The sequence below is a fragment of the Sander lucioperca genome, chromosome 7, assembly GCF_008315115.2.
Source record: "Sander lucioperca isolate FBNREF2018 chromosome 7, SLUC_FBN_1.2, whole genome shotgun sequence".
NCBI classification, from domain to species: domain Eukaryota; kingdom Metazoa; phylum Chordata; class Actinopteri; order Perciformes; family Percidae; genus Sander; species Sander lucioperca.
Window position 1 is genome coordinate 26661232 of NC_050179.1, and position 27917 is coordinate 26689148.

General features: G+C 40.0%; 1 protein-coding gene and 2 long non-coding RNA genes across 5 annotated transcripts in view; all 3 read right to left on the reverse strand.

Moving 5' to 3' along the window:
* Nucleotides 1-27917, reverse strand: part of LOC116046492 (myosin heavy chain, fast skeletal muscle-like) — a 106371-nt gene that overhangs the window by 17961 nt on the left and 60493 nt on the right. The window lies entirely within an intron of this gene.
* Nucleotides 2274-3322, reverse strand: LOC118495468. Its single transcript, XR_004897906.1, has 2 exons — nt 3239-3322; nt 2274-3178 (listed from the first exon to the last, which is right to left on the reverse strand). It is a non-coding gene; the product is annotated as an uncharacterized LOC118495468 (long non-coding RNA).
* On the reverse strand, nt 8038-9849 carry LOC118495472. The gene is made up of 2 exons (XR_004897910.1): nt 9549-9849; nt 8038-8079 (listed from the first exon to the last, which is right to left on the reverse strand). It is a non-coding gene; the product is annotated as an uncharacterized LOC118495472 (long non-coding RNA).

Below are 27917 nucleotides of genomic sequence, written 5' to 3' on the forward strand. Positions count from 1 at the left end.
ACGCCATGAGCGAAGTGCGGGGGGTCTCCGGGACCCGACGGGGACTAGACTTGTGTAGTAGAAGCGGAGCGCGATGAGCAATGGGGTCTCTGGGACCCCAAAGGGTCTAGGCTTGTGTAGTAGAAGGGACCCGAAGCGCGAGGAGAGGCTTGGCGAAAATCTAATCAAATACACTGAACCGGTCCCCGGGACCCCAAGGACAACACAAGGGTTAAGCCTTCATCACTTTATTCTTATTCTTATTCTCCCCACAGTTCCCAGTCACTACAGAATCCACCCGAATAACGGATTAGTGTTGCCAACTCTTTTCCAATGAAAGCAGCTTGCATCAGCTCCAAAAGTTGCTAAAAGTAACTGGATAACGTCATACTCTCATTTACATAGCAGTGATGTCATTACACAATAATTTGCATAAAGCTGAGTGGATGTGTCAGCAAGGTATGGGAAGAAATATGAATCTTTTAGCCAAATAATCACAAACTTCACTAAATAATTTGTATTAAATAATAAGTACTATTACTTAGGCATTTGCCTATATCTAAAGTAAAAGGAAAAGCTACAAAGGGAGGGGAAAAATCAACAGTGAATTCTCTAATAAAAAATAAAAACTGGCTCACCCAGTCTCTCTTCTCTCACCGGTCTCGTCCTGCTGTCTCTCTACACCACTCCCCCACACACAGCCTCTCCTCCCATTCGCTGATGTACTTGGGTGAGAGCGGAGAGGGAAGGGGCTGTTCCGCTGCTCCTCAGACCCGCTCGGAACAGAAGAGAGCGGGGGCAGGAGAAATACCTTCGCTAAATGCTAATTTGGTCTATTTCTGTAGTTCTTCGATTTTTATACATTCTTTTTCAAGGATTGTGTATTTTAGTAATCCTGCCCCTGAAGCTATGTTGCCGCTTTGGGTGATACTGCAGCAGACGTTAATGTTACAGAAACTACAGAAAAAAACGTTACAAAAAACCCACGGGGTTGTCGCTCCGGGACCTGCATGTCTAATGCTGGGGGGAAAAAAATCTCAGTAGGCCTATAGCCTGTTCACTGCAAAAAAAAAAAAAAATAAATTCGACCCTGGCTGTCCCTTTTCACATATAGAGAGGTGTTTCTATAAATAGACTCACAGACTCTGCTCCGCTGTGCTTCACTCACACACAGCGTCTCTAAACTCCTCTCTCCACTCCTCTGACTCTCTATCACACACACACACGGCCGGTCTCACTTATCCACTTCGGAAAAAAAAAAACTAAAACTCAGCTGGCGTCTTACACACAGCAATAGGAAACGAGCAGGTAAACTCACACAAAAACCTACCTACTGTTCTCCCCTATGATCCAATACACATAATACTTTTTCCTAAATCTAACCGTTCCCAGAACATGCCAGTCCCACTGGTCTTATTAAACTAAATCTAACCATTCCCAGAACGGCCAGTCCTACTGGTCTTATCTCTTTTTTTGTTGAAATTTTATAATGGCAGTATGGGACTATGCGCAAGTCGTCACCACATGCACGTAATCCATCCACAATCCTACACTGAAAAAAATGTTATGTTGAATTTACTTAATTTTATTATGGTAAGTGGTTGCACGAAATAAAGTTATCTAAATCCAGATATATTTTATAAGTTGAGTGTACTTATATTTTGTTAATGAAGTTTACTAATTTTCTTGTAGTAATTTTAGATGAATTATATATATATATATATATATATATATATATATATATATATATATATATATATATATATATATATATTTTAGCTAAACTATTTTGAGTAGAAATTACAATTTATTTGTGTTCAGTATACTAAAATTAATTATGTGCATTCAGACCAATGTATTTGTTTAATTTCTACATACTAAAATTAAGTTTAATCAATTTATTTTATCTTTTATACTATTTTAACTTTCATTAATATTCAGACAAATAAAGCAAACCAAATATTGTCAACTCTTACTTTATTTTCTTGATCCAAGACCAAGAGATCCAACAGATTTACTCTCTCCCAAACAAGAGTGCCAGCAATGTAACTCAGTGGTAACAATTTCTTACATTGCTATCTTATAACAAAATGTACTATCAACCATTATCATAAAAAACAATGTACCATTCATAACAAAAAAAAAAACAACAACAAATGTACCAGAATAGCTGGAAGACGGCAAACACTGAGGACCCGATGTGAGATTACAATAAACTGTATACAATAAACACATACATTGAGTCAATATAATACCCAATTTTCCACAAAACAAGCACCTATTTCACCACTCACTTTGCTCTTTACTTTGCAACATATTCTAGAGCTGCATTTCACATTATATTAAATGTGCTTTATCACCCCCTAAACACACAATAACAATGCAGTTTAAAAGGGTTCACAATAGCAGCTGAAGAAAGCCTACAGTCCAGCACTGATTTTGTTCTTTAGTCCAAGGACTTTGGAGGAAACCCTTTTCAACCCATTTGCAAGAGCGCAAAATCTACAAATAACAAAATACACCAGTACTATACATAACAAAAAATACTATAGTACCAGAACCATCCACAGCTGGAACACATCGCACACTGAGGACCTGATGCTGAGATTACAAAAAACTGCAAACACTTAGATTCAAAGAATACCGTAATAGAAGAAAAGACTGTAATATCGCAAAATAGATTTTATGCTTAGCTGAGGTGGAAAAGTTGGTGTAGCAATATGGAAACAGACTTACTGAATACATCATGATGTACATGAAACATGTGATGTAAATGTCCACTGAAGCTTAAGTTCCTCCGAGAATAATAAAAATAGTGGCAAATGAAAACAAAGGAGGCTGTAACCTTCCTCACATTAATACATGATACTAACAGAAATGTCATAATTCCACCATGTTTTCCATATGGTTCTCCATCGTTTGAACTTTGACCAGAGCTCTTTTAACATCTCGTTGTGTCCTCTTCTTATGCAATGGTTTAATGGTACAGCCACCACCAACTGTTTCTCTCAAAGCACTTAACTTCTAATATTCATATGGCGGTAGTGGATGGATGGATGAATTTTGTGCTCTTATTTCCAGGATTGCAATTTTTATTTCAGGTGAATATTCCACTAAATCCATCGTACAGTTTTAAATGTTCACACCAGTGGCTGTGTGAATATTACAGTCCACCATTCACTTCAGTTCGAAACACCTTCTGGGGCTGCATTTCACATCATACTAAATGTTTTCTATCACCTCCCAAACCAGAAATAACAATGCAGCTTAGCAGGGTTCACAAGAGCGGCTGAAGAAATCCTACAGTCCAGCAATGATTTTGTTCTTTAGTCCAAGGACTTTGTGGGAAAGCCTTTCACCATCCATTTGCAAGAGCACTTTCTGAATGAATTCATAAAAGTATTTCAGCTCTTTGGGGTAAGCCATGTTCAGTACATACATGACTCCCAGCATCATTGCACATGCTTGGGCTACAGAGCCAATGTTGTCCAGAATGATTACTCCTTCAACATAAATGCCAATGTCATCATGAGCTCCAATTTCTCCACCCTCCTTGTTGATGACATATATGCCCATGGTGGATTTCTGCAGGTCCCTCTGGATGTCATCTCCTTCAATGTCCTGTATATTTGAAGAAAATAGGGGGGGAAAAAGAAAACATATTTATGTAATAGATTTTAATGACATAAAATTCTAAATTTCTTTATATTTACAAAATACATTTATGCTGGTGAGTAAAACTATTAACAATCTTTTTTGTACTTTTGTCAGTTAAATAAAGGTTCATGTGAATGACCAAATCACAGATTTTTGTTTTTATTGTGGAAAATATTTAATATTTAATATTCAGTAGGAACCAATGTATGGAGCTAAAAGAGTCTCAATAAAGATAAATGCACACACTACATTCACATATGCACACACAGGATTCATACATGCACACACATGATTCATAAATACACACACAGGATACACAAATGCGCACAAAATTCACAAATACACACACAAAATTTAAAAAGCAGACGATTCACAAATGCATACAAAATTCAGAAATGCACACACAATTCATAAATGCACACAAAATTCAGAAATGCAAACAACATTTACAAATGCACACAAGATTCAGAAATGCACAGGACAAGATTCAGAAATGTTTTTCTGATGCACACACAAATATATCTTGATTTACAAACTGCTTGCAGTCTGTGAACTTCACTGCATTTGTGTGTGAATTTTGAGACTCCCCTGACTTGGCTCGACACACAAATGCCTTTTTTTAAACAGGGAATGTTCTGCAACCAATCAGATATCTCCCTTGTTTTAGCCAATCACAAGAACGCACCCCACGTGGGGGATTCAGCGTGATAGAGAAAGTCTGTCAAGGTGTACTTGATTGGTCGAACTTATAAGTCACGCCCACTGCCAACTCGGAACTTGCAGACGGAGCAACAACCAACAACAGGACATTTTTAACAATTTTCACCGTCTTATTAAATTCACTTCTGACAACATTTTAGGCGAGAAATCAACTATGTAGAGGTCAAATATGGGCCGTTTTACGAAAATTGATGGCTAATTGCAAATTTTGTCCGACGTGTTGTGTGTCGGGAGTTCAGCGGCCGGTGCTGCCTGTGTTGCTGCCTTGCCGCCCGGCCTGCCTTCCTTCACAGACCACGGCCTGCTGGGAGGTATATGGAGCTCCGTCACGGCTGGCAGCCCACGGAACTCCATACCCGCGCAAAGTCACCATTTTTTGGGTTAATGGACTACCAAACTCCGCTGCCCTGACAGAGCTCCAGGGCCTGCAGCTCCCCTCTTCCTGCTAAATGGCCGCTGTGTGTGAGTGAGAGCGCGGTCAGCAAGCTTGTTACGCCCGCAATCTCTTACCACAGGTTCCAGTTAATCTTATAATGGATATGTGTGTTGAGTTATTTAAACAAACGATCAGGGAAATAAACGCCTCTTGTCCGCGAGTCTCATTGATAGAGCCTGCGGCTGGATGGAGCTCTATCAATGAGAGCTAGCTAGCCTCCTCTTAGACCTCTGAAACGAAACCCCTAATGTTCACAAAAAAGCATTACATTGAAATCGGACACCATAGGTAGCTTTATAAGACATTGGGGTAGATGTTCTATAAGTGGCATAAAGACATTCAAACTGTAAATATACGAAAATTATGCCGAAAGTGTAGCAACGATCTTTCCCATAGGATTAAATGGGACACATAGCTAGCCTAGCTAGCAGCTCTTCCTAAGGAGACCCCTAATGTTCACAAAAATGCATTAAATTGAAATCGGACACCATAGTTAGCTTTATAAGACCTTGGGGTAGATGTTCTATAAGTGGCATGACGAAATTCAAACTGTAAATATACGAAAATTATGCCAAAAGTGTAGCAACGATCTTTCTCATAGGATTAAATGAGACACATAGCTAGCCTAGCTAGCAGCTCCTCCTAAGGAGACCCCTAATGTTCACAAAAATGCATTAAATTGAAATTAGCTTTATAAGACCATGGGGTAGCTATTTTATAAATGACGTGACGAAATTCAAACTGTAAATATACGAAAGTTATGCCGGCAGCTGGCAGCCAGCCAGCTTTGGAGCTCCGCGGAGCCCCGAGCCTCGTTCGTCCAATAACCGAGAATCGGTGACTTTCAATGGGTACGGAGTTTGCCGCTTTCTCGTCAGGCTGTGTGGAGCTCCTAAAGTTGAGCAAAACATTACGTGAATAACTACGAGAATGGATGACTCCACCCACATTCATATAGCGCTGTGTGAACGCGTTCATGTGATTGGCTTATAAGTAAACAATCCCCCACGTGGGGTGCGTTCTTGTGATTGGCTAAAACAAGGGAGATATCTGATTGGTTGTAGATCATTCCCTGTTTAAAAAAAGGCATTTGTGTGTCGAGCCAAGTCAGGGGAGTCTCAAAATTCACACACAAATGCAGTGAAGTTCACAGACTGCAAGCAGTTTGTAAATCAAGATATATTTGTGTGTGCATCAGAAAAACATTTCTGAATCTTGTCCTGTGCATTTCTGAATCTTGTGTGCATTTGTAAATGTTGTTTGCATTTCTGAATTTTGTGTGCATTTCTGAATTTTGTGTGCATTTCTGAATTTTGTATGCATTTGTGAATCTTCTGTGCTTTTTAAATTTTGTGTGTGTATTTGTGAATTTTGTGCGCATTTGTGTATCCTGTGTGTGTATTTATGAATTATGTGTCTGCATGTATGAATCCTGTGTGTATTTATGAATCCTGTGTGTGCATATGTGAATGTAGTGTGTGCATTTATCTTTATTGAGACTCTTTTAGCTCCATACCAATGGGCTTGGAGCTGAGACCCAGAAGTCAGAACGGATTGAGAGATGGACTAACACATGGATGGTTGTGGTCTTTTAATTGAACAATAATAAAAATAATGAATAAAGCCAGACTTATATCATTTCAAGAACCAAACTGATAGTTTTAAATGTTTTAGCCAATTAATGAAAATCTCCAGACACAGCTAAATTTACATTATCCTATGACAACATCCATGTTGTTTTACTCTTCTGGATTTAATTTCCTCAACACAAAGTTTGTCAGTGTCTGTTTAATTATTATTGGATGTCAGAGTTCTTGAATGCACCAGGGTGTGTTTAGAAAATGGTACCTGCTTGCAACACTGTGCAGCAAGTTGTTGATTTTTATACAAATATTCTCAACCTATTGGCTACTTATAAAAGGTAAAAATGAATTTTCTAAAATTGATACTTTGGCAAATGGTCAGCGGTAATGTTAATGCCTTTGTCATCAACCGCTTAAAACATACAAAACACCAGTATGATCCTTATGATCCTCTGTAGTGACACGTTTTAGTGGCTAGAGCATTTTTCAAGTTTTGTAGTAGTTGATTTAAATAAACAGCAGGCTTCCACACTATCATAGCTCTAGACCCCAAAACACGACAACATGTAGACATTGATAGGATTACAGTTCCCATTGTTGTGGTGTCAACACACTTATTTTGTTATGCATCAGGTTTGTTTTCGTTTTTGGTGAGTGTCCCTTTAAATCACATTGTGAAAGCCATTTTCTTCTAATAACTAGTGGGTTAGTGACATTAGGATCTTAAAACATTTTCTATTATACAAGACAGTACATGTGACTGACAAATGCAATTACAATGACTTGACACTCCCGAATGAGATGTCCAACATCCTCGCCAAGGTAGATGCAAAGTGCCTTTAGGACTGCTGCCCTTTTAAGATTGACATCACTCGTCGCCTGTTTAAAAGGATAAGAATTATTAAAATATTCCTAAATACATCAATTATTTAAAAAAAAATCTTGAAATTGTAGAATATTTCCAACATGTGGTAACCTCAAAAAATATATACACAATGACTTTATTATACAAAATGTAAATGGACTGCCCCATTTTGCTAATGAATGTTAGTGAATTGTGACTTAATTTTGATAAAATGTCAGGTCTGATTGTGTAGGGCGATAGCACTATTGTAACTTCTACTTATTCAGGGAACTTTCACTGAGAGCAATGCTCTCTTCTTCACAGTTAACACCTAGAAGCTGCTTTTACAACCAGTCGGATCTGCAGGCTACTGAGGATTAAGTGTCTTGCTCAAGGCAGGTGGTACTCTTTCACTTTCCCCACCTGGATATTGAATTGGCACATTTCCAGTCACAAAACTGCTTCTTTAACCTGTATGCCACTATTGCCTCATTAAGGCATCATCAATCCTTAGAAATGTGTCTCTATTTATTTATTTAATTTAATTTATACAGCACTTTTCAAAACACAGTTACAAAGTGCTTTATATGGTTGAACCAGAATTAAGACAAACATCAGACAAGTGCCTACGTGGAAAGCCATAAGGCAGGGAGAGCACCCCCTCCCCACCCCACCCCCCAATAAAGAAAAAACTAATACCACACAGAACATTTATTCTTAACAGTACTGCTGTGATCAGTATAGCTGTTGAGAGTTTGTTTGTTTGTTAAATGCACTTACCAAAACAATATGACCTCCCCAAAGAGTTAGGTTCTGTTCCACATCACACCAAGATCAGATATATCAGATATGAGAAAGACCTGCAATAGAACAAAAAATGAGCTGGAATTAAAAAGATAAATCTTAAGCATGTTGAGGAAAAAAAAGTAATTGTCCAATAATTACAAACTTGCCCATGACTCAAATCAGATCACTACCAACTAATTTGTTTCCAAGTCCACATTTTAATAGTACCTTATTATTACTATGAAAAAAATATGCAACAAATGGCAGATTAAGAGGGTCGAAGTGGACAGACAGACATGTAATTAATTTTCAGGAAAGTTTATTTTATTTATCAATTATTTACTCCTGGGCTATTTTCTTGCAAGTGTGTTATTTCTCTGATGAGCGATTATAAATTACTTTGGAGCATGTAGAAATTACATCCGAAATTAATGCTTTCAAAGCTTTAGTAGATGCTACAAGCAGACAGACAGGACATTTCATGTAAAGACAGGGGGAGAATGAAGTTTATGGAAATAGTGAGAATTAAGTAGAAAACAGATTTGGTTCCAGTATTTTTCATGGTCCACTTCTATACATTAGTATAAGCGACTTAATAAGTCTTAGTGTTTAGAGCAGAAACAAAGTTAAACAAAATGAACCTGCTAGCTAAACCAACATTCTTATCCCTGTTGTCTTCTGCCTAACACTTCAGAACCTTAACTGGTCTTTTAACTGGACTATGGGCTGTGGTCGTGCTCTGCTAGACCTCTTCTGTCATCTGCAAAGTTGCTGCTAGTTATATACCTGCAAACTCAGAAGGTCTGAAAAAGGTGACACCACCACCACCACCACTAAGTAGCATCTAAATAAGGAACTGAAATCCGCGTTGCTATTTGGTCCGGTAGATAACAGTCGTTAAGGCACCGTTAGCACCGACACCCCCCCCCCCCAAAAACAAATAAAAACTCTTCGGATCTACACGATTCACGTGGATGACAAATTGCTGTTGCTGTGTCTGCCACTCCGTGTTGTGTTTTGAATTAGGCTAACTTCAATTCAGGCATGCACCTACCTAGGGCTGCCATTATGTAGAAGCATAAATGATTGCTGTTAGGGCACATTAAGCACCTTTTACCAACATGATTTCACAGGTGTATTTTGTCTTTATGTTAACACATTGACAAGATTAGAAAACATGCTTACAGCAAGTTAGGAATAAAGTAGGCTAGCTAGTCTACAAGCCCAGACAGCAGGGAAGATGAAGCTACAATTAAACTGTCAATTAACATTAGTCAACCTGTTTATTCAATGTCCACAAACTAACAAATAAGTCTAACAAGACAAAGTGAATTCACCATGCATTTAACTAGAGAGCTATAAAGTTAGCTTAAAATGTTAAGATACATCTGTTACAGTTAACTTACTACACAACTAAGCTAGTCGCTCTAACTTTGCAAATGTTAATTTATCAAAACACAAACTGATAGCATTGGCTAGTGTTAACAGAAACCTGTTCAAGTAAAAAATATAACACACCAATGATTATAAATCGCTTACTTACCGAAAATGTAGAGCTATGGATACAGCATTCAAGGAGCTACTAACGAGTGGATAACGTTCAATCCGCGCCTTCAGAACAAAGTGGCGGCATGTGTCTGCACATGCGCAGACCAGATAGTATGTGGAAATTAAATTTTAAATATTTTTTTCTAATTACTTTTAATTGACTGAAATGAACTTGTTTTAAACAAGGGCAGTGCTTTTGAAAATTAATTTAAAAAAATAAGTACAATTTAATAACACATTAAAATCTATTAAATAAACCAGACTAAAACATGTAACATTTACAAGGGGTCAGAATCAGTTTTTTCAGTGTAGCAAAAGTGTTTGAAAAACTAATATTTAAACAATTATTCAAATATATTAATGATTTCTCCATTCTGTCACCAAATCAATCTGGTTTCAGACCAAATTTTTCTACAACTACTGCTCTTCTAAAATTTACCAATGATGTTTCATCCTCCTTAGACAACATGTCAACTGGTGCAATATTCATAGAGCTCACTAAAGCCTTTGATATGGTCGATCATTATATGCTTCTTGACAAATTACATGCGATAGGCCTTTCTAAACATTCTCTGGTTTAATTCTTATCTTCACTGTAGACGTCAGCGTGTCTCTTTTCATGGTTGTGTATCACAGTCCTTAATAATGGAGAAAGGTGTCCCTCAAGGCTCTTCCTTAGGGCCTTTTCTATTTCTTTATTTATCAATGATCTTCCTCAAATATGCTGAGACTGTTATATTCATCTATATGCAGATGACACAGTGATCTACACATCTAATGTGTCTGTCTCTAAGATTCAAGCCTCACTGCAATCTAACTTTAATGCTATTCAACTTTGGTTCCAATCCAACCACCTTCTACTGAATAAGAAAAAGTCATATAGCATACTGTTCCCCACCAGATCAGCTACATTGAATCAAGATAACAATCTTTCACTCAAATTTTTAGACGATACTCCACTTGAACAAGTTGATGAACTTAAATATCTTGGCCTTTGGCTTGATTTACAACTCTGCTTTAGGTATCATATTAATTCTGTTGTAAAAAAGATCAACTGTAATTTATGAATATTGTATCGCTCTATTAACTGTTTCACTCAAGTGATTAGCTTAATAATTGTCCATCCATCCATCTTCATCCGCTTATCTGGTCTTGGATCGTGGGGGTAGCAGCTCCAGCAGGGGACCCCAAACTTCCCTTTCCCGAGCCACATTAACCATCTCCGACTGGGGGATCCCAAGGCGTTCCCATGCCAGGTTGGAGATATAATCCCTCCACCTAGTCCTGGGTCTTCCCTGAGGCCTCCTCCCAGATGGACATGCCTGGAACACCTCCCCAGGGGGCATCCTTACAAGATGCCCAAACCACCTCAACTGGCTCATTTCAACGCGAAGGAGCAAGGTACTTGAACTCCTTCACTTGGGGTAAGGACTCATTCCCTACCTGGAGAAGGCACTCCATCGGTTTCCTGCTGAGAACCATGGCCTCAGATTTAGAGGTGCTGATCCTCATCCCAGCCACTTCACACTCGGCTGCAAACCGATCCAGTGAGTGCTGAAGGTCACAGGCTGATGATGCCATCAGGACCACATCATTTGCAAAAAGCAGCGATGAGATCCCCAGCCCACCGAACTGCAACCCCTCTCCACCCCGACTACGCCTCGATATCCTGTCCATAAATACTACAAACAGGATTGGTGACAAAGCGCAGCCCTGGCGGAGGCCAACTCTCACCTGAAACGAGTCCAACTTACTGCCGAGAACCCGGACACAGCTCTCGCTTTGGTCGTACAGAGATTGGATGGCCCTGAGAAGGGACCCCCTCACCCCATACTCCCACAGCACCTCCCACAATATCTCCCGGGGGACCCGGTCATACACCTTCTCCAGATCCACAAAGCACATGTAGACCGGTTGGGCATACTCCCAGGCTCCCTCCAGGATCCTTGCTAGAGTAAAGATCTGGTGCGTTGTTCCACGACCAGGACGGAATCCGTATTGTTCCTGTGGTATATTGACATTCTATAACATTCTATACACTTTGACTTAAGAGTTGGTATAAGGAGGATGCATGAACTTTACTCTACATTTACTGAGAACATCTGGAAATTGTTAACATGAGTAGAGGTCCCCCCAAGACAGAAGAGACCTTTTTTGGAGTTGTGCCAGATAACAGGCATTGATTGGCTAGTTACCTGATCCAATGATATACTTACAAAATTACGTCCTATGTTGATACAATGCATAGGATATATACGTTGTTCACACAAAGAAAAGAGAGAACGACTTTTTGGAAGAATTTGGGTTGGTCGTTCTCCAAGCTCTCTGCAGGAGTTTGTAAAATTGATGCTGAATCTTTGCTTGTAATAAACCTTTTTATAATCAAGAACAGTGTCGGCGGATTCCTCTTCATACAGCATCACAGCATTACTATTTAAGACACCACAATTTTGGCGACGAGGATGGGATCGGTTGCATCTCCCAGGTCATTGTTTCATCATGGGCACCCAGGGACTGACTCCCGCTTCATTGGTCGACTATGAGATGAGCTTTCTCACAATTTGGGCGCTGGTCAGTTCGTGTGTGGCTCTGTGTGTGCGTTGAGGGATTGCACCATGTCGAACCTGTGTGTGTTTTGTGTAGTGTTTGCTGTGTGAGGGGGAGGTTCCGTCCTAAATTTATTTGCGTTAAAATCAACGCAGACAGGGGGAAGTGTGAGTTAACATATGAGAGATAAGAGGAAAACAAAAGTTAGAGAAACAGAGGAAAAGGAAATTTAAGTGAAGAAATAGAGAAAAAGAAAAAAGTAAGGGATTAAGGAATATTCACATAGACAATGTGAAAAGGCTTTAAGGAATAGGCAAATTGGATTAAAGAAACAGTTGATAACCCTGGCCAGGGAAATTTGGCTTAAACAACATAAAGAAAAAGGAAACAAGAGAAAATAAAAACAAGAAGTAATAAGGAGAAGATAAAAGGAAATAAGAGAAAATAAAAGGAATACAGAAAATAACAGGAAGAATAAAGAGAAAATAACAGGAACAAAGAATAAAGGATAACGCCGTTAATCTGATAAAAAGCCCTTTGAAAAAAGGCGATCTTAGGATGGGCCGTAGTCTTGAACTTTTACTAGAGAAAGGTTGAAGTTCTTTTACTAGATAAAAGTTGAAGCCAGTTCAAGGAACTGAAGTAGGCTATGGAATGTGTGCCAAATCGATACATTGTTGACGAATAGTGTCCGAAGCAGACATCCCATTGGAATTCTATAGCGTACTTAGGTAGCAAAATAATAAGGAAAAAGAAAGAAGAAAAGAAAAGAGAACGGCGGAAAAACATATTCTTCTTCTTCTTTTTTTTAGGATTATGCATGAATGATGTCGACTTTTGTGTGTATGAGAGAGTGTGTATGAGAGGGTGTGTGTGAACAGTGGTGTTTCTGCTGTGTGTGATAGGCTGTGCATGCGTCATAAGGATCCTATATTAGATAGATATATTAGATAGATATATACATATATGTTTTGGTTGAAAACAGGAGTTTTAGTTATCTGTAAGGTTAAGATATTCTCTTTATTATGGCTAAAAATATGAGTCTCTTTTTGAAGAGAACGTTTTCTAAAGTGTTAAAATGTATGAGCCTTCTTTGTGAGGACTTTTGTTTAATAATCTTATGAGTCTTCTTCGAAGGAGAACGTTTTCAAAAACATATAAAAACTTATGAGTCCCTTTTGGAGGATGTGAAAATAGACTAGACTATAGTAAACTTAAGAAGCTTCAAATTAGTATTTGTGCTTTATGTTTTGTGTTGGTTTGTTTTGTCCTGTGTCATTGTTGTTTTAATGTGGTCTGTTGAAGGGAAAAATGGAGAGACAATAGGTCTGTCTGTTGAGAGAATTTGTAAGAATCATTAAGTTTTCTCTGATTTCTTTGAGATCGTTTAAACTGCTTTGTGATAGCATATTGCTATTTGCATTATCTGCCGCTTTGAAACTACTAAGATTAAGAAATTCTATGTTGAAGTAAGCTGAGTGATTCTTTAGTTATTCTTCTTGGTTGAGTGTGAGCCTAGGTGCTCTGGAGTTCCTCTCACTGTGAAATCACACTGCTGACTGATCTGCGCATGCCCAAGAATGCTAGGAATTCAAGTTTTCACAGAAAGTTTAGGCCACTCCTTACCTGCACTAAAGGGCAGAGACGAAGCGGCTAAAAGAGAAGGGGGGTTGAGTGCAGCCCAGTAAAACATTAAAGTGGCTGTTGCTTGACTATGAAACTATGCGATTAAGATCCATTCAATTTATAAATGAGAGTTATGTTGATGGATAAAAAAAAAAGAGAGAGAAAATGTCATAAAATACCTAGAGAAATGGCATAAGAATTTAAAATGTCCTTCTAATTAGGAAGCCTTAACTATGCTTGCTTCTGAAGCATGAAAAGAAAGATTGGGAGAGAGATTTGAGGACAAAAGTAGGATAAATAAGGCTCAGGCCTGAAAGAAAAAGGAAAAAGAGAGATTAATAGCTGGCATAGGTGATTTGCTGGAACTCATATCAGTGATTGATCACCCTGGATTAAGAAAATTCCAGCCTCTATACCTCTACTGAAAGTAAGAGATGAGAGGACTGATTGATGGGCTTCAGGATTGTCACCTCTGCCATTTTAAAATGTTGGACCACTTGTTTTGAGTGGCGAGGCATCTAAAATGATTTTACTTTGAATAAAACAATTCAAAATTTGATAATACTATAAAGTTTTTGATTTTGCTAAAGTTCTCCACTGTTACATGTGGTTATGTCATTGCACCAAGGAAATGAGTGACATTTGTGAAGGTGGAAAACAGAATGAATGAATCTGATTCCTGTGAAGAAACAGCGAGTCAATTCAATCCTAATGAAACAACAGACTGAGTTAATAATGGGTAACAATTGTTACAAAAGATGGTCAGGAAAGCTGAGAGAAGTGTATGCTGTAGAAAGGGAAAAGAAAGTTTTATGGGACAAGGGAAAAAAAGGCATGACTTTAAGGGAAAGTTAAGGGTACAATAAGGTACTAAGGTGGTTAAAGACAGAAAGAGAGTGTTGTGAAAGTGACAGAAAGACAAAGAAAGAGATAAATGTACTTATGAATTAGGATACTGGAGTTCATACTAATATTGTTGTTACAGAGACAACTGTAGCATTGGGGTTACAATCTACAGGATGGAAGACGTTTAGATGAAAATAGTAAAAACTGCTATACCACAAGCACAAAACTTAGGGAAAAGAGATAAATTATGTAATTTTCAGGAATGACTAGTGGTAATTTTCAAGATTTTTGATATTTGGATATTATTGTAATCTGACATATCATAAAAAATGAATTAGGATTTGTGTAGAACAAACATATGTTTATACAATATGATGTTTTATTGTTGTTAGACTGCTCAACAAATATATAGGTCTATAAGTCCAGTTGAAATGATTAGCTGTTTAAATGCTTAGTTAGTTGACAGGACTATTGGGATCATTTCTAGTTTCAGAAATGTGAGGATTTTTCTACATTGTTACTTTTGATACTTGGAGTACATATTGTTATGATACTTTTCGTACTTAGGTAATATTTTTGTAGCAACATTTTGAATCAATGATGTCATAGGTTAGAAGCAAGAAAACTAAAATGAGTATGATTAAAGTATAAGTAATGCTTCTCGGAGGTGTTGTGTTTTGTGTTTATTCAGTGTGCCTCGATGGATGTCAGAGCAGACCTGTCTTACTCCTCTACAAGCTGATTTGGTAGTCAACTTTGGCCCCATCCCCCACATACTTGCACCAGAAAAGCATCTGGAGCTGGAGCAGCAGAGAAGGAGGGGCGACAGATTTGCAACTGTCCATGATTAAGTGACTGAAGTGGACACCCATATGGCTCTCAGGGCATGACCAGAGACTGACATTAAAGAAGTAACGTCACACATGCCTACAAAGTACTTTGGTGAAACATTCACAGATGAACAATAATTGAGAGAGGACAAGCTGAAACAACCATAAAGATGAATCCAAGCTCCAAAAGTAAGAAGAAAATGAAACATCTGGAAACTAAGGGCAGACTGAGGTTTAGGAAGACAAAGGATGATGATGATCAGAGTGATTCAGAAGAGTGTTATGAAATTGAAGATGGAGACAGCAATGAAGATTTGGAGAGCAGAGGAGCTACAGGATTTCATCCTGCAGCGTCTAGCATAGAAGAGATTGAAAGAGACATGGAGCGATGTATGTCATACTTGGAGAAGCTGAAGATACAGAGGGACAAATTGCTGAAAAAAGGGTCCCAAAAAGTGAAAGAACAGGACCAAGAAACTCTTAGAAAACTCAATCAAATGCAGCTGGTGGAGAATAAGAAGGACAAGAAGCAGGTTTTGGTTGTGCAGAATCAATGCCCACCAAATCAACAATAACCGCCACAATTCCAGTCAAGCCAGTTGCCCCAACCACCATTCGTGGTTCCAGTTGTTTTATATCCACAGCCAGTTTGTGGACAGATACAGAACTGGAGAGGAAGAGGACGAGGAAGCTTAGGCAGAGGAAGAGGAAGAAGATTTGATTCATACTCTATGCAACCACCACAAGTGTGTTTTAATTGTGGACAGGATGGACACTTTGCCCGTGATTGTAATAGACCAGGAAGAAACTCCAGAGGAAATTACAGAGGAGGATACAGAGGCCAGTCAAGGTCATTTGGAGGACTGGTAAACCCTTACAGGAGTCTGGAACCAGGATTCTAGAGATGCCCAGAAGATCTGAAAGGGGGGTGTCAGCTGGTGTCATCAGGACCAGAAAGAGATCCAACAATTGAGGACAAGGACAGTCACAAGTTGGTACAGATCTGCACAGATGAGCGTTGACATCAGCAGACTGACCAGAGAAAGAGGGAGGAGTGAAAGAGATCGGATTTGCTCTGACGCATCGACGCATCGACGCATCGACGCATTGACGCACCAACACATAAAAAGAAGGTAATGCACCGACAAACACACAATTTGAAAATACACATACTCTAAAGAAGTAATTATTTTTGCTTTTAAAATAGAGTTACTCCTATGTGAATACACCTATGTGAAGGGTTGAGACAGACATCTAAATTAAGCAACTTGGTATGAAAACCTTACATTTTGTCAGTATCTGGTGAAATCTATTCTGTTAAATTTGTAATGACTTTCCTGTGACAGCTTCTAACAAGACTAGTGACAAATATGGTACTTTGGTTGGTGTGTCAGGAAATGTTAAAAGAACATTTCACTGTTTTATTTTTGTGCTCCAATGACATAGGCAACTTTTGAAGATGTTTCTATTATTTGAGTGTTGCCCAGATAATTTATTGGGAAGTGATCTCATGTATGAATTTGAATTGGATTGATGTAAAGTTGTTACAAACAGCAGATTGAGAGTGCTGCTCTCAGAATTTGGTTAAAAGTAAGCTTAGAACAATTGTGTAACTATAAGTAAAATAGGGATGCATAGAGAATGCATAAAAACATTAGCAGTGATAATGTGAGAAAAGATAAGACAACTCCCAATCACAGATATAGTCTACTCAAATTAAAAGTTGTTTGCATTGGTTTATTTGTTGTTTATAGTGTACCAGTCATGTGTTCATGATTTCTCTCTAAGTATAGATTCGCGAACGGAAATCAGTTATTATAGCCCAATGATGGACCAGCATCTTTTGTCATTTATATAGCGGTTTAGAAATCTGATTTGAATTTCACTAGTCTGCATAAGTTGCAGTGGTGTTAATGAAGTCTGTAGAGTTAAAAGGTAAAATAACTTACAAAAACTCCAGAGTGAAGCTGTGCAATTCATTGAATTTTGATATTGATTACAATTTTGGCTTATTAATTACTGAAACAATTTAATGGAGAGAACGATTGTTCTGCATATTACATTAGCAAGCAGACTTGGTTTTTCTTGTGTCTAATTTAAACAGGAATGTCACATAGATGAGGTTGACAGAGTTGAACATAAGGAGATTTATTACACCCACTATCTGGTAACCAAACAGCGAAGAGAGACTTTGTGTGGTAATTTGTAAAAAGCGAGTAATTACATGCAACAAAATGATTGGATCTTAAAATAAATTTGGTCTTCTCTAATCCCCACTTGACTACACCAAGACGTGTTAAAAAGGGGTGTTTATGATTTGTTTGATTTAATTTGTTGAAGGTGTGATTGATGCATCAGGATAAGAGTTATTTATTTTTTCAGAAATTATGACTTTTGTTGCTGACTATCAATGGTCGGCGAAGAGGGAATTAGAAATTTTGTTTATAAATAAGGGTTTGGTTTACTGTATGTTTCTTTCACATTTCTTTGAATATTGTAGTGGTATTTAGTATCGTCTTATTAATCAAAGGGGGGAAATGGAATGTGATTCATATTATATATATATATATATGTTTGCAGAGTAATACATACTTTGTATCATGTTCTTGCATCAATTGTTTGAAGAATGATGTTTTCTATCATGAAGTGAATATATGGAGACCTCAGATGTTTTTCTTTTTTCTCGACGCTTAGGGAAATGGGGTCTAGGCAGGAAATAGAAGTCCTTTTTTCAGATCCGAAGGGTCGACCTGCCTGAATTTGGACATTGTTTTGATTTTATTTCATTTTCTGAGGTTTTCACATGTATTTGCTTAAACCATAATTCTACATAAATTGATAAAGATTTATTTTCTAATTGATCTGGAGTACTAAGGTGGTCGCCTAAGGCAGAGGGACCGTGAGAGAGTTTTCCTATCTTGATTGATTGATGGCTATTTGGAAAGGAAGCTGCCAGATGGGTTTTTCGCTCTCGCACTCCATAAATTAAATTTTGTTACTCTCTATAAATTTGTTTACACTCCGAAAGTTATATTATAAGGAACATGTTATAATGAGAAATGTTATTCCTACTCTTCTTGTTTTTTGAGACTTTATTAAGTCTCGAAGGGGGGAAATGTGGTATATTGACATTCTATAACATTCTATACACTTTGACTTAAGAGTTGGTATAAGGAGGATGCATGAACTTTACTCCACATTTACTGAGAACATCTGGAAATTGTTAACATGAGTAGAGGTCCCCCCAAGACAGAAGAGACCTTTTTTGGAGTTGTGCCAGATAACAGGCATTGATTGGCTAGTTACCTGATCCAATGATATACTTACAAAATTACATCCTATGTTGATACAATGCATAGGATATATACGTTGTTCACACAAAGAAAAGAGAGAACGACTTTTTGGAAGAATTTGGGTTGGTCGTTCTCCAAGCTCTCTGCAGGAGTTTGTAAAATTGATGCTGAATCTTTGCTTGTAATAAACCTTTTTATAATCAAGAACAGTGTCGGCGGATTCCTCTTCATACAGCATCACAGCATTACTATTTAAGACACCACATTCCTCTTCAACCTGAGGTTCGACTGTCGACCGAACCCTCCTTTCCAGCACCTTGGAGTAGACTTTACCAGGGAGGCTGAGAAGTGTGATACCCCTGTAATTGGCACACACCCTCTGGTCCCTCTTTTTGAAAAGGGGAACCACCACCCCAGTCTGCCACTCCTTAGGCACCGTCCCAGACTTCCACGCAATGTTGAAGAGGCGTGTCAACCAAGACAACCCCTCCACACCCAGAGCTTTAAGCATTTCTGGATGGATCTCATCAATCCCTGGGGCTTTGCCACTGTGGAGTTGTTTAACTACCTCAGCAACTTCCACCAGGGAAAGTGACGACAATCCCCCATCATCCTCCAGCTCTGCCTCTACCATAGAGGGCGTATTAGTCGGATTTAGGAGTTCCTCAAAGTGCTCCTTCCACCGCCCTATTACCTCCTCAGTTGAGGTCAACAGCGTCCCATCCTTACTGTACACAGCTTGGATGGTTCCCCGCTTCCCCCTCCTGAGGTGGCGAACGGTTTTCCAGAAGCACCTTGGTGCCGACCGAAAGTCCTTCTCCATGTCTTCTCCAAACTTCTCCCACACCCGCTGCTTTGTCTCTTTCACGGCAGAGGCTGCAGCCCTTCGGGCCCTTCGGTACCTTGCAACATATCCCGGAAAGACTCCTTCTTCAGTCGGACGGCTTCCCTGACCACCGGTGTCCACCACGGTGTTCGTGGGTTACCGCCCCTTGAGGCACCTAAGACCCTAAGACCACAGCTCCTTGCCGCAGCTTCAGCAATGGAAACTTTGAACATTGTCCACTCGGGTTCAATGTCCCCCAGCCTCCACAACCACTCTGGTTTAGATCAGGGAGGCTGTTCCTCCCAATCACGCCTCTCCATGTGTCTCCATCATTGCCCACGTGCGCGTTGAAGTCCCCCAGCAGAACTATGGAGTCCCCCACTGGAGCCCCATGCAGGACTCCACTCAAGGTCTCCAAGAAGGCCGAATACTCCGAACTCTTGTTTGGTGCATATGCACAAACAACAGTCAGAGTTTCCCGTAGGGAGGCAACCCTCTCGTCCACCGGGGTAAACTCCAACTTAGCAGCACTCAGCCGGGGGCTTGTGAGTATTAATTTGGACCTCAATTAAAACTTTAAATAATGTTGCTTGAGGCTGCAGGGGAATAGCTTCATGATATAATGCATATGGATGTGTGTTGCTCTTGTCACTGTTTGTGAAAGATGAGCAATAGATTGTGGCTGTGTGATGTGCTTCAGACTGGCTACATATCACTTTGTTTATGTTGTTGTTTTATTTTAAGTATAGCTGTATGATAAAACAATATGTCAAGTGTTATGTGTAAAGCATTTGAACTCAAGGCAAATATCAATCTGGGGACAATAAAGTATCTCCTGCAAAGTGGTCTCCATGATATGTACAAATTAAAACGTTTAATTTATCGTAGGAATATAGCAAAGACATCGTTGTAAAGGTCTCAACCTGGAGAGTAACAAATGTCAGTCTGAAGAGGATACATTACTCCTGCTTTGAAATATTGACCTCTGAACTTTGAACCTTGAACCCAGTACATGTTTGAAGGCTTGTCATTTAGCAACAGGAGATGCTAGACACATAGGACCAGCTGTTATAGAAAACTCTGGATCTCAGCTGTCATGTAGATATGGTCTCCAATGTTTACCCACTGTAAGCACTGTCAAATATGGTAATAAGCTATTTTCACCTATGTAACGATTCCATTTTTAAAATCTGTGTGTTCGCCATCCCAAAAAAACCCAGGGAGTATCCTAAATTCTACACTGCCAATTTCTACTTATGAGAAATATACCAATATATTTAAAAACAACAACTCCCATAAGAGACGCGCCCCAGAACCTGTTACAAAGCTAGTTTACTTGTAGTACTTTCGGGGTGGGTGGGAGGACTTGTTCGACTCCTGTGTTTCTGCCGTGAATGGGCTTCATTCCATTTCAGATTGCCGCTGGCCGACCAAGCAAACAGTACATGAGACAAATACATGAAACTGTATTTTATTATTATTGTTACATTCATTGTTCGAATACTCAAATACAATGTTAGACAAAAACATCAATATTATTAACGAATATTATGTATTTGTATCTTTCACAGACGCCAAGTGGTAATTACTACGTCACTTCCGGAATATTTCACTGATTTTTTTTTTAACGCCATTACGGTGCATAACTTACTGGAACAAAGCTGAGCAACGTGTTGTTGCTGGTGACAAAACCACTGATTAAATATATGTACATTGTAGCGATACTGTCGTTAAAAATCCGCTGATTCTCTGATATGAATGCCCGCATTGCATTGTGGGATATCGGCTTTGAATGCGCCCAGCTCGGCTCATATAGTAGTGTTCTGTTTTACAGTATACTGTAATATTTCACTGGTAATAAGACCGAAATAATATTATTAAAATAAAGAAATGAATACCATGATAACATCTAAATAAATGTTGATAGATGTAGTGTTATTGTTTTAAAAATATCAATAAACAACAAAGCAATCCAGGTTTTTCTGGCCGAAATAGACCGAAATAATAACAATAAAAGAAATACATTTAAACCATGATAAGATCTGGTGAATAAATGTTCATCATCAACGTAAAAGTCTCTTGCCATGAACTGAGATCCTATTGGATGTGAGTGACTATTTTCCTTGGCTAGGTATTTCAGCCCATAGTTCGCACAGCCAGGGGATGACACTGCACTGAGATGTACCTTCATTCGGAACTCTTGAGGTGGTGTGTCTGTGTCTCTTTCCACCACAGGAAGCGTAGGTAGTTGCGGTCATCCTTCTGGACATGGAACTGGTGAAACATTTTCTCTATGTCACACATGAGAGCTATGGGATGCTGTCTGAACCGTATGAGGACGCCCATTAGGTTGTTCATCATGTCTGGCCCTGGAAGAAGGTGTTCATTTAGGCTTGTGACGCCGTACTTTGCTGAACACGACACCCAGTTTTCCAGGCTTTTTAGGGTGGTAGATGCCATGATGGGGAATGTACCACCGTTCACCGTTCCGTTTTTGTCTACCTCTTCGACATCACCTCTTTCAATGATCTCATTCATGTATGCTGTGTAGTCCTTCTTATATTTCTCATCCCTGTGGAATTTCCGTCGTAAGTGACTGAGCCTGATTTCGGCGAGTTTCTTGTTATCAGGTAAGTATGGCCGTTGCTTAAAGGGTAAGGGCATTTCATAATGTCCCTGATCATTTTTCCTTATGCTCCTTTCGAGTTTGTCCAAGAAAACAAGATCCTCTTGTGAGACAGTCTTGTTGCCTACTTTAGTGTCCTTAAAGCCTGACTCCAGAGCACTTATCACATCCATTGGCGTTACTGGACGGAGTTCCTTTACTGAGACTCTGTGACACAGGCTGGATCCTGTTTCATCCAGGTGTGGTGTTGAGCAGCCCACAATGCTCCATCCCAAGTCTGTAAAGATGGCATCGGGTTCGTCGTCTTTTCCTGCTAGCACCTGTCTGGGTGTTAGTGCCCTGGGACAGTTGTAGCCAATTAAGAGTCCTATATCACAGCAAAGGAGAGGTGGAATCTTATCGGTGATTGTTGTCAAGTGAGGCCATTGTTTCGCTGTTTCGTGAGTGGGTATATGATCACGATTCACTGGAATGCAGTCTTTAGTATATGAAGGAGGAAGGTCGATGTGAAAGCATGAATTGTAGCCTCTCACACGGAGTCCAGAAACCCTTTCACTCTTCATGATCATGCTCTCTCCAAGCATGGTGGTAAGTTTCAGTTTCACAGGGTAGGCATCTGCTTGTAATTCCTTGCTTACCTCTTTTTCGATGAATGTGCTGTCACTTTGAGTGTCTAATAATGCATAGACGAGCTGCTCCTGGGATGGATTTGTAACAGAGGACACCCATACAGGGACGATCATGGAAGTACTGTATGACTGACCCCCTCTAGTGACGTTGAGTGCCATGGCTGCTGTGATTTCATCTGCTGCGTTTGAAGCTGTGTTTACAATGGATAAAGGCCTTTCTCTACCTTCATGTCTTCTGTAGTTTTCATCATGGAGACAGGTCGGGTGCCTTCCCTTGCCCACATCACAAGTGTGGCGGTGACGACATTCCTTGGCGCTGTGACCTGGTTTCACACATCCGTAACACAGCATGTTTTCCTTCACGTGTTTCCGTCGGTCTTCAAGGGACCTTTCAATGAAATCTGGGCACTTGGGGAGTTGATGTTTGTCATCTTTGCACCATCTGCAGGGGAGCCTTGATCTTCCATTGCTTGGTGTTGATTTATCACTGTTTAAGACAGTTTGAGTGCTGAAGACGTTGGCTGTGTTTCCCTTTGTTTCCCTTGTGTTTCTCTTGTCATAGGGTGGGTTAGATGTGTGAAGAGCATGTCGGGAAGTGACTGGGTTGCATGCTATCTCTGCTTCTACTGACACAAACTTTGCGAAATCCTCAAAGGTGGGAAACTCTTTATTTTCCTTGAGGGCTGTAGTAACCCGACGATTCCAGCGGGATGCTACCCAATCAGGAACTTTCTGTGTTAGCTTTTGGTTTTCTTCACAGTCACTTAATATTTCTAGACCCTTCACATGAGGCATGGCTTGCAGGCAGGCATTTAAGAAGTCTGAGAATGCTCTTAACCCTTCTGCATCTTTGGACTGTATTTTTGGCCATTTTGATAGTTTGTCCCTAAAGGCTCTTTGGACAAGAAATGGCTGACCGTAGCATTGATTGAGCTTATTCCATGCATCTCTGTATGCCTCTTCATCATTTTGAAAAAAGGTGCCTTCAAGGCATTTGTAAGCAGGGCCACTGACGTATTTCTTTAGGTAGTAAAGTTTATCAGCTGAAGAAATACCTTTTCGGTCCACAAGTGACAAGAATGAAGCCCTCCATTCAATTTAGAAAATTAGGTCTCCACTAAACACTGTGGACATTGGCATTGGGAGTCTGTTTATGGCTATGCTGTCATGGATTGCTTGGGCCAGATATCACATATCAGTACGCGACGTTGGTGTTGCAAGGTGAGGGTCTTGGCTGTATACTGGGGTGTTAGAGTGATCTGTCTGTTGTTCTGCTGTATGGGCTGACTATCAGTATCCTGTCCAATTTCTCTGTCATATATCTCAAGTCTGGCACGAGCAGCCTCGACGTCCCTTTCTGCCTGTAGACGCTCTAATTCAGACTTCTGCACTTCTAATTCCTTTTTATGTTGCTCTTCCATTTCTCTTATTTTCTCCTTTTGATTTCTTTCTTCCTGCATTAGTTTATATTGAGCCTCCTTAGCAGCGAGCTCTGCGGCTGCATCAGCCCTTTTTGCTGAAATGAGCATTGATTCTGAATGGCGACTGGCACCTGACTGAAAGGCTGTATCATATATGGAGTAAGCGTAGTCATGGGCTAGTAGCTGACGGAGCCGGTGCCTTTCACACTCTGCATCAAAGTCGCCATCTACTGCTGATGAGCGTTCGTAGATAAGCTTTATAATGTCTCTAGTTACAGCCTCACATGCATCTATTTTGCGTCTTAGCTCAGTGGATGGTGTGGCCTGTTTTCTTATTTCATTATAAAGTCTCATGAGATCATCCATTCCCGTTTCAATGGTGTCTGCCATTGTAGCCAGTTCCTTTTCTGTTATGTTTTTCTGTAAAATTTTCTTTGGATGTTCTGATTTGAATTCTCCATTGTTCGCACAGGCTAAGCAGTGTCTTTTCCTTTTTACTCAGTTCCTCCTTTTGGTATGTGAGTATTTTCTCTGTGGCCACAATAATACGTTCTGAATGTAGTGGTAATGTTAACCCATCAGCGTCATCCATTTTGTGCTGAAGTTCGGCTAGTTGTTTTTTTCTTACATTCAGTTAACTCCTTTAGTTCCTGTCTTGACATGCCTTCATATTCCTTTTGATCAAGTAAGCCTCTACTTTCTTGAATTTCTATTTGTAGCTTATGTATCTGTTCCTTTATGCCTTCCATGTTGAGCACAGTTGTATTATTCACCATCACACTAGATGTTGCAACTCACTACTCTGGATGCCGTGTCTTGCCGTCTTCTCATGAGTTCCATAGGCAGCGTGATGCAGCAGGTGCAGGCACCAGCGGCGCCAGGGGGGGTCTTGGGGGGTCTCAAGACCCTCCCAAAAAACGCCTTGACCCCCCATTTGACCCCCCACCCCCTTCCTGATTAAAAAATATATATATCCGGAATAAAGATTTAAAAATGTTTCTCTTCAAACTACGCAGAAGAATAATAATTAATAATTTATTCGACATATAAAAAAATATAAACATAAGAATCACTGACGCCCCATGAACGTCGCTGCACCTTGCGTCATTGCGTTCAAGGCGCTGCCGCGAGCCCGCTAGAGCTGCTACGCACTACAGTTATAGCTTGAAGCTAAAAATGGATCGCTTTGTCATACCTCAAAAAAAATTGAGAACAGATGGAAATTATAGCAATAGGAGTGAAAATATACCCGTTGCAGTGGAGGGCGAGCCCTGCTTGATCCTAGAAACAGAGGACACCGAGGAATTGGAGGATGATGAGGAGGTGCGACCGGAGCAACTCGCCGCCCCCGAGGCGGAGGAGACAGGTGAGCAGATGGAAAGAAATGGCGCCTCATCGAGCGCTACAGCGGGCACGGATGGTGGGAGTCCTGACGGCGGAGTGGATTTAACGGGGGATTTAAGCCATGGCCCAGCTGAGAAACCAAGACAGCCTCAACTAAAATCATACCCGCGTCATTCTTTTGGATCGCAGGGGCAGCTAGCATCCAGGGGTTTTAGTTACTCGTGGTTCAAACAGTACCAGTGGCTTGAATATTCTGTGTCAAAAGATGCGGCTTTTTGTTTTGCCTGTCGTCATTTTTTTCACAGCGTGCATTGATCTGGTGGTCACTCAGAAAAGTGCTTCACCCAGGAAGGGTTTAAAAACTGGAGAAAAGGAGGAGAGAAACTGGCGCAACATAACGCCAGCGCTTCTCACAAAGTGGCAATGGAAGAGTGGTGTGAATTTAAGGAGAGAGAGAAAAACGGATCGAGGATTTTGACGCACCTCCATGACGATGGACATCAGAAAATTGTTAAAGAAAACAGGATCTACATGCGAGCAGTTGTTGAGTCACTGCGCTTTACAGCTTGTCAAACCATTGGTCAGAGAGGCCACCGAGAGAATGAACAGTCCACCAACAGAGGAAATTTCCTTGAAATGTTACATCTGCTGGGGAAGTTTGATAGCACTGTATCCAAAAAATTATCTAGTGGGCCAGGTAATGCAAAATATGTCCATCATGACATTCAGAACGAGTTAATTGATATAATGGCCTGCATTTTGATAGAACAGGTTAGTAACGAAGTTAAACTAGGAGAGCACTTTACTTTAATGGTGGATGAAACAAAAGATGTGAGCAAAAAAGAGCAGATATCTATTGTTTTGCGCTACATACACAATGATGACATTCATGAAGAGTTTCTTGATTTTGTTCCAGCTGATGGTTTGGATGCAGAGTCTTTACTTGTGACAGTGAAAGGGGCATTGGCTAAATTCAATATAGACAAAAATGCATGCGTTGGACAATGTTACGACGGGGCATCTGTAATGTCTGGCTGCAACAACGGTGTTCAGGAAAAATTTCGCAGAGAAGTCCCACATGCAGTGTACATCCACTGCCATGCACACAGATTAAACCTGGTTTTAGTTGACTGTGTCCATAATGTAAAACCAGTTGCTGACTGCTTTGCCACAGTTCAGCTACTTTACAACTTTTTTCTGGTTCAGTAACTCACAAAGTGTTCATGGAGAAACAAACAGAACTTGAGCCCACTAAAAGAGCTGTGGAATTAAAACGTCTGTCAGATACCAGATGGGCATGTCAGTACTATAGTCTTTGGGCAATAAAGCAAACCCTCCCTAGCATCTTAGCCACACTTGAGGAAGTCAGCAATCAAACAAATAGCCATAGAGCTATTGAGGCTAGATCACTAAATGGCTTGATTGATGCACAGTTTGTTTTGCAAATCTACATGCTGGAGAACATATTTGGGCTCACAAAAACTTTATCTGACCAACTACAGGCCACAGATTTAGATTTGGCATCCGCCATTGATCTGGTCTTTGCACTGCTTGACACACTCAAAGAAGAACGCAATGGTGAAACTTGGACCCATCTGTGGCAGGGCGCAAGTGACGTGTGAGAGAGTGGGCATTGACATGCAGCGCCAACAGGCAAAAAGAAAAACAATACAGCCCTCCCACCTGCAGCAGAAAAAGATACTGCAAACACCAGAAGACTACAAAATCCACTGTTTTTTCCCAGTACTTGACCGTTTAATCAGTGAATTGAATAGGCGCTTCTCTGCTGACAGTTGCCACGTTATAAAAGGAGTTGCAGCTATTAATCCCAAACACAAGACCTTCCTGCACCAAGATGCCCTTCAACCCATGGCTGGGCACTATGGCATATTAGAAGATGTGGTATCTGACTATTTACCATTGTGATCTAAGTTTTTGGTATAAGGAGGATGCATGAACTTTACTCTACATTTACTGAGAACATCTGGAAATTGTTAACATGAGTAGGGGTCCCCCCAAGACAGAAGAGACCTTTTTTGGAGTTGTGCCAGATAACAGGCATTGATTGGATAGTTATCCGTCCAATGATATACTTACAAAATTACGTCCTATGTTGATACAATGCATTGAGATATATACGTTGTCCACACAAAGAAAAGTCAGAGCGACAAATTTTGAAGATTGGGTCGGTCGTCTCTCCAGATATCCATGGGTCTGTAAATTGATGCTGAAAACTCTGATGTAATAAATCTTTTTATACCAAGAGCAGTGTCTACGAAGTTCCTTCTCCATACAACGGCAACACAGTGCTGCAACTGAAATATACCACAAAGACAACCTTTCAGCAGAACTACATCAACTGAAACGCCTCATCGA